This window comes from Adiantum capillus-veneris, chromosome 28 (genome assembly GCF_014529385.1).
Source record: "Adiantum capillus-veneris isolate H3 chromosome 28, ASM1452938v2, whole genome shotgun sequence".
Classification (NCBI taxonomy): domain Eukaryota; kingdom Viridiplantae; phylum Streptophyta; class Polypodiopsida; order Polypodiales; family Pteridaceae; genus Adiantum; species Adiantum capillus-veneris.
Genome location: NC_140958.1, coordinates 33,357,045 through 33,368,320, shown reverse-complemented (window position 1 = coordinate 33,368,320; position 11,276 = coordinate 33,357,045). Strand labels below are relative to the sequence as shown.

At 41.5% G+C, this 11,276-nt stretch overlaps 1 pseudogene; it reads left to right on the top strand.

Moving 5' to 3' along the window:
* The first annotated feature begins 8,006 nt into the window (after positions 1-8,006).
* LOC147420256 (uncharacterized) lies at positions 8,007-10,123 on the top strand (annotated as a pseudogene).
* Positions 10,124-11,276: the final 1,153 nt, after the last annotated feature.

The window sequence follows — 11,276 nt, the reverse complement described above, 5'->3', positions numbered from 1 at the left end:
CGTTTGGGGACCTTCACACTTTGCATATGTTATGCCATGGTCGTCAGAGTTTAGCCCCAACAAAGAGTTTATGGACTTCTGCCCGGTGTGGGTTACATTCAAAAGTTGCCCCATATGGCTTCATGATCATGTAGACTCCATAGCTGCTATGTTGGGCTGGGTACTTTTTAGTCCAAAGCTGCAGCAACGAGTGAGATCGGGCTTAAACATAAAAGTATGTATTCTATGGAACTTGGGAAACAATTTTCCTAAGTATCTAGATTTAAGCATGGGCAGTTTCGGCATTTTTCGACAAGAGTTAGCATTATCCTTATTTCCAAATGCCTGCTACAAGTGACGTAGGATTGCCCACTATGCTAGAGACTGCCCAAGGCTAAGGCTACCTACAATCTGATAGTCAAGACAACCTGGCGGCGCATTACCCGGGAGGACAGACCATCAGAGGATAACCCTAAATCGAAAGTTAAGAACAATGAACAGGATTTGGCTAGTATGTGGACTGGAGAGACGAGTGGCCAGCCTATAGAGATGCAAGGAGGAAGCACGCGCGCCAGTAGCACCCTCTAGCGGTGGAATAAGCAATGAGAATGGGGATTCATCTGTCGAGATGCAAGATGAACATGAACCACCAGCCATTCCGTCTATAGAAATACTAGATAATGTTGGTCAACACAACTTGAATTCAGGCATCACTCAGGATGAAAAATAGACCTCGTCAACCATATTGTTAAGGTTAAGGGTAATAAGATTAGTACTAGCATTGTTTTGCTTGTTGAAGCAGAGGAAGAAGAAAAGATGGCTCCCATAGTTTCTTGTATCAGCGATTAGTCCCTGATGCCTTGTCTTGGTGGTCAAGGGGATTGTTGTGGCACGGCTTTCTCCTTGGTGCCCCATGACAGCCTTGTTTCCTTTACGGTCTCAGGGTGGTTTCGTTTATCATCGACGTATGGTGATTTGCTTTGGAGGGTTTGTTGGTAGATGACATGGCTCGGTTGGAGCATAGCTATCAATGTAACTCTTTTGTTTTTGTAATACATTTGTGAGTTTGGGAAATAAATTAAATAAATTATTTACCTTTTTGAAAAGAATTCATACATGAATTCATTCACATTCCATAAGTTATTGCACACACAAAATATCTACTTAGTTTAGCACAGGTGAGGATATCATCAAGAAAAAAAACTATAACCTTACCTGAACACCGTCATAAAGCATTCCTAATCATTGGATTCATAATTATAGCAAGTGCATTGCCAAGTCTAGAGGACCTTACCAAACTGAAGAAAATCTTAACCTTGCCTAAATATGTCTATAAAACTCTAGTAACCATTGGCTTCATAACTATTGCAGGTGCATTGCTAAGTATAGAGGGACTTAGAAAAACTCATCATTGTCATAGCTAGTTCTAAGGGTACTTTTGGAGACATCTTTGATTTTTATTCTTATAATCACAAATATAATATTTCTATGAATTAATTGTCTTAATGAGCTTGATAGAAAAGTTCCTCCACATGGAAACTATGCATGTGTCTCCATATCTAGCCATGCAAACATGTATATGGTTAAACATAACTTTATTGTTCATGCATGGGGTCATATATTTTCAAGGTCCCATAAAAAAGGATAATCAAAAGGGTGTCAATTGAGGCATTTATCTTCGTGGGATGTGTGTGTGCGTGTGTGTGTGTGTGTGTGTGTGTGTGTTTAACTGCTAGTTTATTTACATTACCCACAACTTGATTTGAAAAATTCAAAACAAGATTCGACAATTGCTAGTATAATATATGTACATATGGCAGTGTGAGTGTTGATGCTAACTATATTTTAAAAATGAAAGAGGTATTGTAGCTATAGCGAGTGGTTTTTGACTAAAGAGAGTGGTAAACTATATATATTTAGGAGCACCGGTGATGCAAGTCTTTTGATTTCACGAGTCGTTTAGCCGACCCACGTGCAAGTGAGATTACTTTAAAATTGTTAAATCAGTAATCATGTCACCAACATTTGAATAATTCTGGTGATGATGATATCTCACAGTCTTGATTAAAACATCATTTGTAAATCTTGATGAATTACACTCAATTATATTTTTAATGGGTAGTCTTTGTTTAGTTAGCACTAGACTAAAGATAGAAAAAGTTTTTATCCCTTTTATTTACAAGGCTATGGCTATGATTGTCCCTCAAAAATCATTAGAAAGGAGTAACTTAATAGCTTCTAGGGAGAAATGCCCAAAATTTTACTGTGTGTTGGGGGTGCTCGGAGCATATGGGGCTTGCTTAGCATAGAGTTCTCTCGTTATACTAGTATCAAAGCTCTTTTAGCATTTGACGGTAGATTGAGACATGAACAAGAACCTGTAAGGGGAGAGGGACGAGGAGATTCCACAGTTAGGTTGGTAGACCATAGACGTATTAAACCTTCTCAAGTCGAGAAATGGGTTAACAAGAAATATTCAAGGGAAAGAGACCCTAGAGATCACGTGGCAACGTTCCTGAGAGTGATCCAAGCAAAAGAGGCCAGGAACTTTGATACATAGTTGCTGGATTTGGACTCACCTTAGAGGAAGACACAACCACCTGGTTTGATTCTGTTGAAAGATGGGATTTCGAGACCATCCAAGAAGTATTTGACGAATTTGTGGAGGAATTCTCTCAAAGAGGGATAGCCCACAATACTGTCTCACAAATCCATAAGCTCAACATAAAGAGGGAGAATCTGTCAAGAAAGCAGCCCTATGATTGAAACGATATGTAAAATTTTGCCCAATGGAAGAATTATCTACTCAATCAAGACTCATGTTGATATTTATCCATGGATTGAGAAATGCAGACCTTTAAAAAGGATTTGCATATGAAGGAAATCCCCACTCTAAATGAGTTAACCAAAGAGGCTTTATTCTTGGTAGACAATTGTGCAATCTACAAGGATGGAGATCAAAGAGATAGAGATGATGATTCATCATCTCAATAAAGTGGAACTAAGTCCAGGAAATCAGCACAACAAAGCGAGCTGGCATTAAATCAAGAGAAACGCATACAGGAGGTTTTGAACAGGATTATCCCGTTTGCTAAATCGTAGGCTAAGCAACTAAAGTGATGCACCGTCGAACAGAAATGGACGAATCACATGATCGAAGAGTGCTACTACAATAAGGGTTATGTGCGAGAATGACAGTATGTTCCCCAAGCACAAGTAGCATCTCCTCAAATACTACCAATGCCTAGATATACGGCAAGGAATTTGCTAGGACTAGTGGGGGTTGAAAAACCACAGCCAGTTTTGGGGCAACAACCACCACCCCTAGGAGCAATCCCAATAGGTGTGAGGTATATGCCCACTGTAGAAGAACCAAAGGAACAAGCCTTAGTGCCTATATCTGTATATTATGAAGAGCCAAGTGGGCCTATGGCTTGTCCTTCATACTACCCACCAGAAGAGTTCAGAACGCCAGAACCATGGAGCATGATCGGCAATGTTGGACCACCAACAGCGGCACATGCTGCAGGAGAAAGTAGATATAGTATGCACAAGAGAATATTGTTGCTCATAGCCAATGGAGGCTTTGGTGGACCAAGCCTTGCTTACCAACAGTGGGGAGTTCAAGGAGCACCACAAAAATGATTGGGACTATGCTATAAGTGTGGGGGCGACTATCTCATGAAAGGTTGTCCTCATACAAAAATTGTTCGAGTCAATGCATATTGTCCAGACTGCAGCATCATTTGATTGCTGACTGTCCAAAAAATCCAAACAGATTGGTTAAAACAACTTTAAGCACCTAGGAGGCAATCCCTTCAAGCAGTGATTCAGAAAAAGAAATGGTAATACCTATACAAATTATCACACGAGCACAAGCTCAAAAAGACAAAGAGGAACCCATAATCAAAGAACCAAGACTAAAAGCACCTAGTATTGAACAAAAAAGGCTAGTAAAACACATGGAAGGCTAGTAAAGCATGGGTGGAAGCTAGGAAAGAAAGAGAATAGACGGCCCTAGCGGAATAATTAAAACAAACCAAAGACAGATTGGAAAGACTTGAAATTCAAACTATTCAAAAACCAAAAAATCCAAAAGACATAGAGCCTGAGAAGAAAAGGGAATAGAAAAATGCAGGATTAGGAGGATCTGTGCTAGACGAGAAAGTAAACAAACATCTAGACACACTCTTGAAGGCCTATGAATCAAGGCTTAAAATCAACCAAACGCAAGAACAAATATGGATGACATATCCCTATGCAGAGCTAGAAAAACAAAGACTGGAAATGTGTCAAAAGATGATTCAAACAACCCAAACCTTATTAGAGCCACCTGTAAGAAAACCAGAGGAGTGGGTAGAACTTCCAATATCAATACTAAGAACCCCTCCAACACATGAATCTGAAAGGTTAGCTGTTAGTCCAGAAACAGGATTGGAATCGAAAAAATTAATTGAAAGACCTGGGGTAGTGATAAACACTGAAGATCTTTGGAGGAAGATAAGAGAGGCCAATGAGGCTAATGAATTAAGCCAAAGGGTTAACAAAACCCGTATGGGAAGAGATGTCTTTCTTCCTCCTTTTGAAGAATTTGAGGTGGGACCTCAAGTAGACCTAGAGATGTACTCGTATTGGGGAGACAAGGGATTTGTGAGATCTTTGGATAGTCAACCTATATCTTTGAGAACTTTACCCTCTTATATGGGAGAGTATGAAGCAAATTTGGATGTGAAATTTGTACCATCACAAAGACTCTATGCAAGGAAGGGGATGGAGTCCCAGGGGTTGATAACCATCTTGTCTACTCTAGTGACTTATACCATTACTCTCGCCGAGCTTCTCATAATAAGATCTCACATGTGGACTACAATAGGAAAATTTCTTTAAAAATTTGGGGTAAAGGATCCGCCTTCATAAATGCAGGAAGAAATCAGAGAATTAGAGAAACCCTAATTAAACATGCAACGAGTACCCTTAAACAAGGTAGGAGAACACTGTGAAGGGGAAGATGGAAATACCACGCTCCCAATTGAATTAGAAGGTGTCATCACCATGGTAATTCTTGACAATGGAGTTGGTGTAGCCATTGCGATCAAGGATATATGGAAGAAATGGGAAAAACCATCTTTGAGAACCACCAGAACGAAGTTGCAACTTGTTGATGGTTATATGAAGAGATCCATAGGGATCCTAGAAAAGGTAGTTGTTATCTCTTGCAGAATTGAGTACGAGCATACCTTTGCAAGTGTGGATTTTGGCAAGAAGAATAACTACGACATAATATTTGGATGACAATTCATGCGACAATTAAATATGGTCCAAGATTGGGGCTATAATCATATATAGCTCAGACACATAGAAACTACTATGCGAATAAACCTTAAAGACCATAGCTACAAATATGTGGATTGAACCCCGGTAGAGGAATTTGATTCTGCTACATTAGTAGGATTTGAACTTCCAACCTGGCTAGGTAAACCAAAGGAGTTATAGATGTGCAGGGCATCCAATTGTGTAAGCATAAAACGGGAAGAATATATTCTATAAGAGTTATTGAGGATATGGAATACATCTTGGAACCTTTCCTAGAAGAGTCCTTAGAACCTTTAGAATGGACGCATATTCTAACAACATTATATATGTGTGGTGTTACAGAGGAACCAACGACTAAGTTTTGTGACAACGATAGTTATGATATGGTTTGATACTACATGGTTGATTTAATAGACGATGATGAGGGTGAATGAATGTCGGGACAACCAAGAAAAACTGAACACGAGGAAGAGGCAAATGGGGAGTTGTTCTATGATTCTCCAGAGCATCTTGAACAAGATGACAATGCAGATAATGAATGCTCTAACAATCCCAGTGAGAAAGAGAAAATGATATCGGACGTGAGGTTTTACCATTTTTCAAATCAAAAACCCAGGCATCAAGCACACTACATGAAAAGGAAGACAACACACAAAGTAAGAGATAACCCAATGCCTAAAATGAGAAATAAAACAAAAAAAATTTCTCTGGTAAAAGATGAAGACTGCATTAAAAACAAAATGTCATGCCAATTCTCTTAAGATTGAGACTCTAGGACACGAGACAGTGCTAGAGACGTATGAAAACAAACTCATAAGTTGAATTCGGAAACTAAACAAAAAAAAACGGAAATAGAACCGAAAAAAGTAGGAGAACCAAAATGGACCAAAGTCAAGCTTAAAAAGAAGTATCAAGAGCTCAAGCAAACTTTGAGGGAAGTATGGACAACTGAAACAAAAAGCACAGGAGATGAAAAAGACAAAAATGACAACCATAAGAGTATACCCTCCCACTATATGAAAATCACTATTCAAGATAGTATTGAGACAACCCATATGAGAATGATGAGAGAAGAAGTCATATGATGGACCAGAGGATGCAAGGAAGATAGACCTAGCATGACCTGGGGAGGAACCGCAATCCGTCTATATAGCAACCAATATGAGTCAAGAAGAGGAAGAGGAGCTTGCTAGCCGTCTTCGAGAATATAAAGACGTTGTTCGGAGTTTTTTGATTTGATGTTTGCCAGCCCATGTATATATGGTGTGCTTGATTTTCCCACTTTTTGCGTGTGTTAAGGCTGCTTGTACAGTGCTAGGCAATGTTAGTCTCGGATGCGTGCTCTTGGCTCTCATCTTCGAAAGTGTGCAAGGTTATCTTCGAAAGTGTGCCACCAAAAGCATGTCAGAAAGTGACCCTATCTTCAGTGCTGTTCCTAGTTCATATTACTTGTGATATGGTTTCTCACATGCAGGTTCGTGCCAGAATTCCATTTTTAATGCTCCTTTTTCTGAATAGCCTTACGGTAGTTCAGCCGAGAAAATTACAAAAGCTTTGGTGAGAGGTGACTTAGCACGAGTTGAAATGTAATGCCAGAATTTGGCAAGTGGCGGGTAATGATGGGCAGTATGGGTCAGGGTGTGCAGAGCCGCTAGAGAGTGAAAAAGGGCAAAAAGGCTCCATGCTGCCGCCAGCTGGGAGGGGAGAATGAAGCCGTGTTGAAAAGGGCAAGAGGCATGCAATCTGGAGGGGCTGCAGGTGTTGCGACCTGAGACAGGAGAAGGGTGACAACCTGCAAGAGGGGAGAAGATTGCAGAAGACAAAAATGCCGCTACTCGGTGAAGAGGGGGGCGAGTAGGAAAAGGCAAGCTCGCCTGGAATTAGAGCAGGTGAAGAGGGGCGCTGTCTGAAGAGATAAGGTGGCCAGGTCAAGCAGCGCAACAAGGTCGAGTGCAAGACTTGCCATTGAGGAAGAAAAGGGTGGGCCGTACTGCAGGTGCCGCCTTCTGTAGGGCAAGCAAACCGAGGGTGGTTGCAGGGTGGTTAGCTAGAGACCATCGACTAGGGGCGGCCAATTTCCAGAGAGGGCCCGCTCAGAGGAGCTCAGAGAGATACCAAAATCGCTATCTCAGGGTGGTGTTTGCCATGACGAGGGCATCAAGGCAAACAAGGTATAGCAGGTGGAGGAGATGTTGCAAGGAAAGCACGCTGAGCTTGCCTTGAGCGTGATCAGAAGGGTGGGCTCTGAGGTTCAACCGGGATGTAGAGGAGCTCAGAGAGAGTTGGAGAGTGGGCTACAAAAGCCGAGAAGGGAGAGAGGAAAGGCATCAAGCGGGAGACGAGCTCTGATGGCTCCAATAAATGCAAGGGGGTGATGTCTGCAGTGGAGTTGAATGCCCGGCTAGATAAGGACTTAACTAATTGGGGCAGCAAGCTCACAAGATAGCTGATCATCGCGGACCGCCATCACGGAGAGAGTGTGGATTGTCTTTTTCTCTGTGTGACTCAGAATTGGGCACTCAAGAGCCGCTCGATGAGTGTTGGCAGAAAGGGGAAAGGAAATTTCGTTAATTGGGCTGCTCTTTGAAGCTATTAAGCAGGCAAGCTTTGAGCAAGGATTTTGGTCCGAGAACTCATGCTTTGTAGGACTACAAATCAGCCCTCTTGAAGTTTTTAGCAGGAGAAGTACACATGCTCCTCGGGTGCCCGGCATGCTCAATTCCCTATGTACATGATTGTGAAACCTTGCAGCCCGTATGTACGCTTGATTGTGGTATTGGTATGGCTGACTATGTATATATGGAGTTTGTTATCTTGTTTATGTGTTGAGCCGGGCAGCTATACAGCCGGCAAGAGTTTGGTGCTAGGCTTTAGATCTCTTGGTGTTGTTGCATGCAGGTTGCAGGTGTTTTGAGAGATAGGTAGTGTGTTCTCAAACTGCAAGGGAGGCTAAGCTATAGAAGTGCCCCGCGTTCACTTTTCCCTGTCATGTTTTTGGTGCCCCGCCACTGAGGAGCTAGTTTGAGTACCTTCAGATAGAGATTTGGGAGGTGGTTACATATTCAAAAGCGCAAAGGTTGATCAATATTTCAAATGGATACAAGTGAGGTTTATCATCTATATTGCTTTTGTGGAAGGAAAGGTGAAGATGTACAGTCATGGGTGGCTTTGGTTGATCATTTATTTTTGGAGCTTGGCATGTATGATGATGAGGAAAGGGCTAATTTTATGTATCAAGGCTTTTGCGAAGATGCTTTGTAGTTTTACAAAAGTCTTCCTAGACATGTGCAATACAATTGACAATTGATGAAGGTTGCTTTGCTAAAGCGTTATGTAGAGCTCGAGGTGCTGGCCATGCATTCTCGATACTTTTATGGTACAAATGAAAAATGCATAAAGTCTTGGATTGAACAAGTGGAAGAAGAAATGACATATCTTCACATAGTAGATGATGAGGCAAGAGTAGATTTTTCTTCCCAAGGATTGTCTAGTGATGCTTTCGTCTTTATCCATATGCTTCCTGATGATTGGGGCCATAATTGGTTGGCTTTGAAGTTTTCATTGCTAATGCGGTATTGGAGGCTGCCAAAGCCCAAGGATCCAATAGAGAGTTCTCTTGTCGCTACTTTTCAGTCATTTCAAAATGAGTTTTGGGGAATGTTGCAGAGTCCATTTGATGTTGATGCATATTGTGATGATAATGCGTATCGTCTATCAGATTTGCATGCAGATAGAGGTTTACAAATGGTTGATGAGGCTTCAATCAAGTTGTTTGATGGTGATGATTTATCTGAGAGTGGCTATTGTAGCCATTTGGAATCTGATGATTATAGTGCAAGCTTGTTCTCTGCTACTGGCAAGTTTATGGATTGTATTCCAGTTGATGGAGCATTTACTGATGAGGGGTATTCTTGTGATGACTCTACGATATTTGACCCCTCTCCATACACGAGAAGCATCAGATCAGGATGTCCAGATGAGGCTCGCAATGCTAAGGAAGGGAATCAAGCTTTGGAATACTTTGATGTGAGGGAAGATTCATGTAGGGAAACTTATCATAAATATAATGCATGCGACCCTTCCTGTGATGCTTGTCAGCTTACAAGTTCTTTTCCTCTTGCTACTGATGCTGATAACTGAGCAAAGCGATGATGCTCCTGATGCATACTCTAAGTACAATGTAGTGTTTGTAGATGATCAGCCTTTGTCTCATGACGAAGAGGCTTCTGATCGAGGTTCTAGCCAGCCTGCTTTTATGTATAGAGATGTGGATATTCATTGATGTGGGTTCATCTCAAACCCCTAGTGTGGATACATTTGCTGATGATAAAGCAGATTGGGGCTTTGATTTACCTGTTGTGGAAATGGATGCAGATATGACCAGCTATGTTGAAAAGGCTTCTGAGAGATTGCGAATTTTAAGAGGAACTGATCAGACATATAATTGTGGGATGCTGAATACACTGTTTTTCGGTGAAGTTGAGGGTGCTGGTAGTAATATAGGAGAGTCTAATGCTCAGCAAATTTATGATGAATTTGGTAGTGAGGTGCTTCCCAATAAGGTGGATTTGGTTGCTGAATTTGGTCATGTATGCTCCGACATGGTGAGCTGGTCTGAGACGGATAGCGAGACTAGTCAAAAGGGGCAGTCCAATGAATCTACGGATGTACCAGCACTTGAAGCTAAAGTCAATACAATGTTACAAGAATTGCCAGATGTTTGTGAGCATCAGTCGTCCCCGGGTGAAAATTCTGTATATGAGGTGTATCCATATAATTCTCCTGGTCATGAAGACAAACTGCAAACACAAAAAATCATTTTATGCAATAGTGCTGATGTTTATGAAACTGCACCTACATCACTGCTCTTTGAAGATTTTTGTCTTGCTTTGATTATGTGGGATTTGCCTACCTTTGTGTGGGATCCAGGTGGAAGGTTATGAGCATCTCCTATTGTTCCTGCTGAGCATGAATGTTCTAGCAGGGTAGAGGGGTTGGCAAACTATGTTCGGAGTTTTTTGGTTTGATGTTTGCCAGCCCATGTATATATGGTGTGCTTGATTTTCTCACTTTTGAGTGTGCTAAGGCTGCTTGTACAGTGCTAGGCAATGTTAGTCTCTGATGCATGCTCTTGGCTCTCATCATCAAAGGAACCATGGATCCTCTCTTTTCTTCCCCCACCATCCTCATGCCTATAGACGACCCCTGTAAGGTTATCTTCGAAAGTGTGCCGCCAAAACATAACCTCCTTGTCTACCCCATCCTCAAGAAGTTTATACTTAACAACCATAGGTCGCATATTCTCACGGACATCCTTTGGAGATGGCACTAGCATCAAATCCTTGCACACATTGAACTCATCCGTATAACCTTCATGACCCAATGTCTTTGCATCACAACCACTATAGGGTTGCCCAACCCCTAGCTCTGGTAAAGCACATGGACCCAAGGTCACATCAACCATCATTGCATCATTATCTCCTACGTCATCTTTGCTTGATGTGGAAACTCCCTGACCATAGCCCATCATCTCATCATCAATGCAAGCATCCATGCCATGTTGCAAAGCTTCTTCCCAAAAGATATGTTGCTCTTTATGCAAGGCTACCATATCCTTCAATGGATCTAGTGACTCTATGTCATCATCACATACATCATCGCACCAACACTCACAAACATCAGATGTGTCACCATCATAGGTTGTCTCATCCTTGTCAATTTTAGTTTCATCATCTTCACTTTCCGTGCTAGTGCTCAAACTTTCACATTTGTCTACTGCGTCCTTGCCATTTTGCACCATTGGCATGTGTATGCTCTCCAAAATTGCTTCACATATTTCATTTGCATCGTCTTTGCGCATATGGGAATCCACACCTGTATCCAAGCTATTGTCCTTGCTAGCATGAGCACCTGCAACTGTGACTTTATACACGTAAAGGTCATCTACACTATCCATACCACGTATTGAAAAAGGGAACTTCATG